Here is a 3,469-nt window from a genome sequence, read left to right on the forward strand (position 1 = left end):
CTACATTGAAAGAACTGGAAACTAAGTCAGGCTGCAGAAAGAACCAAACTGTATTTCATTACATTACACAGCTTTTGTACTGGAATATCTCAATACCAGTCTCCCTGCACATCTTAGCTACATTGCAGGGACCAGGGAAGCTGGGATTCTAAAATCACCCAGAAATCTTACTCACAGTTTAAATCTTTTATTACCACCATCAGAAACGTAACGTGCATATTTTCATACTTTTATTGCCATGCTATAGTTGCAAGCTACAGTATCCTGAACTCTTAAAAAGGCAGTGGAAGAAGAAGCAGCTGCAGCTTATTGAAACAGTTCTGGTTACAGACTTGATTGTCTCTCCTTCCAATAGAGATTAGCAAACTGCGGCAAATTGCACTGTGCTTCGACTTCTCCAATGCACTTTGGCAATTTCTGATCCTCTCTTCCTCCAGTCCCTCAGCTCCAATGCCCTACTGACACCAGCTCAGTTCCTCTTTCTCCCAGTTTAGCCCCCAGCCCTCGACTCTTTCTTCTGATCACATGAACTTTCCAGCTGCTTATTGCTCCCAACACATCTTAACTTGAATATTAGATTAGAAGCTGGTATGTGTGGTGGCAAGTTGCTTTCAGAAGGAACAGAGTCAGAAGCAGAGTGGATGAAGTGTTCACTGGCAACACTTGTGAGGCAAAAGCTGCTGAAGAGGTCATGCAGAACCAGGGAGACCTTCCTGCAGCAGAAAGATGAGTTGCAGTGAATTGCAGGACTGAGAAAGGACTGGAGAAGGCTTTCATCAGCTAAGAGGAAGAGAAGTGAGACTGAAGAGAGTGCTTGGCAGAAGAGTAGCACATTGAGATGATGAGGGAGTTTCCTGCAGCAAGAAACATGAGCTACACAGGGAGTAGCAGCAGGAGGGGCTAGAGTCAGAAAGGGAAAAGTGATTATACAAAAGAATTCCACCTGAAAAAAAGAAAACCAACCTGAGTTTTTAGAACTTCATGCAAGATTAAAAAAAAAAACTTCTGCTAAGTCTTTTCACTGAGACAGCCTATTTGTGTTGCATCACTACATTTGTTTCCAAAGTACGAGCTTGTTCCTCTGTAGCATATCTGAGACCTCTAAATGAGACCCCTTAAATGAGCTTCCAGGAGTCAGAGCAGCAGCACAGCCCCTTTATCTAGCCCTTTTTAAATCCAGAGATTCTGAGCTTTACAACCTTCACCAAACATTTTCCTGGTGTATAAGCAAACAGACCTGTGCAGCAGAAAAGGAGGCACAACGATACTCTCAGCCAGACAACTTTTTAAATTCTGAAATGGTGCTAAGAGCAGCAGATGACTTTAAAGTAGGACAACAGCATTAACTCTGCAGAGGATGGGTGGCTAAATCAGGGAACTGCTGCTTCAAACCTGCTCCTCAAAATCTGAAAAATTCTTTAACTGGCAAGCAGAGTGCTGCTGCTCCAGTTTGGTCTTCCAAATACATCTTTACTCTCCCCCAAGCCCTGCCCAGGCATCTCCCTGCTGATGCAAAACTGGCTTCCTGCACTGCTTCAGCAGCGGCGGCCACCTTCTCCTCAGCTGAGACACACCTCCTCCTAACTGGCCACTACTGTCTTCAGGCACAACCCTATTTCAGCTAGAAACAGCCTGTCAATAAACCTACCCGGAATATAAAAGCTCTTGGAGAAGCAACTGCCTTAAAGATCTTCCCCAGAGAGGAAAAATTAAATGAAGCCTGAAAATAAACACTGAGAAGGGAAAGAATACAGACTTTTTGAAAGAATGAAACTGTAGTGGATAAAGTACTTTGAGTGGGGTTAAAATGCATATGAACACATTACACCAAGTTCTCCAGTAGCTCAGATGCCATTAGAAGACAATTTATGTTCCCTTGCCCACCTCAACATCCCAATGCAGATGCTCCTCCTTCACCTCACTTCTGGTGCTCATTAGATCAACTTGGTAGCTGCAGGAAAGATACCCTAAAACCCTATTTTCTGCCAGATCACTCAGTTGAATTACCTTACTTGTGATGCCACAAGTGCCCATGAGAGAGGAAAGGATGTAACTGATGTTCACCTTAGCTACAGCAGATACCCTTGTCCTCAACAGCTTCACCAGGAGAAGCCAGGCTTCTGCCGTGGTGCTCTGCTCCACCAATCAATCTGCGTTTCCTCAGTAAGCAGCACCACCGATTCCTAAGATTTCCAGCATTTTTGAGAGTTCCATATTGATCTAGATCTTATTAAAATCAGGTCCTAGCATAAACAGAATCTTACTGAAACACCTCTGGCATGAGACATAGAAAAATTTTGGTCTCTCTGGAGGCAGAAGGCTTTTTGGAGACATGGACAGAGAAGCATCCGCTCGCTTTGCAGAAGGGCGGTAAGAATTTTAAGTCACTTACAGCAAGGAGAGTTATCGAGCAAAACTCTCTCCAAACACAAAAGTGAAAAGGCACAGCATTTCCCCAAGCAAGTTCATCTAAGGATGCAGCTCCATGCTAGTGTAATCCGATCCAAACACAGGCCATTTCCACACAAAACAGGAGAATTACACACTCTCCCCTCCTCCAACTGCATCCCCAAGCACTTTCCTCTTACAAAAACCTAGTGATCACTGGGCTATCACATCACTTGACTCAGCTAGCTGCTCCGGGAGATGGATAACCTACTAAAAATTATTAAACCATGGATTTTCCAAACAAACAAACAAACCAAAAAAGGAACACCAACACACAGTTAACAACGTGGCCACTACTGGAAATTAACCTTTGAACAATAGCTAGAACTGTATCCCTAAAAGGCAGACACAGAAGGATACAAAAGCTTTTTAGCACCATGGCAGAAATGACCAGACAGCAAAAATGACGGGAAGGAGAAGGGAGAAAAAGGGAGAAAACTGGCTCAGGCAGCAGTACAAGCAGGAGAACATGGGCCACTCCAGAGCCTAACCCACACTTGCTGATCTCAGCACACACCGAGAACACCACAGGTGGCCCATCTACAAGTTCCTGACCCTTCTCGAGCACAAGGGCAGACAAAAGAGAAGCCAAACAATACTCTAATCACTAAGCACTAGGTAGGAGAATGAAAAGTTTTACTTGTTCACCCCATGCATTCCCCCGGGACACGACTGCTGCCTACATAACATTTTCTAACTTTCCTAAGTGGTTTTGTCACTTCATCCTTGAGGAACTAAGTTAGGAAACACGTAAGATTTACACGGGTTTACTCCACAGGTTTGGAGAAGCAAAGCTAGCACCCCGTACTACAGCATACTCGCTGCTGCTACTATATGTTCCTACAACAGTTTCCAAGCCACACAAGCAGAGGTGTGGAACTGCCGGGACAAGCTGACTGCTCTGGGATGCTCTGGAAGCAGCAGTGGGCGCGACGCTCCAGCACTGCAGGACCCTGGTACCACCTGGTCCCCACCCCTCGGTGCCCAGCCCGCCTTTCCCCGCCAGGCGCCTCGCCCGGCC

This window comes from Geospiza fortis, unplaced genomic scaffold, assembly GCF_000277835.1.
Source record: "Geospiza fortis unplaced genomic scaffold, GeoFor_1.0 scaffold286, whole genome shotgun sequence".
Taxonomy (NCBI): Eukaryota; Metazoa; Chordata; class Aves; order Passeriformes; family Thraupidae; genus Geospiza; species Geospiza fortis.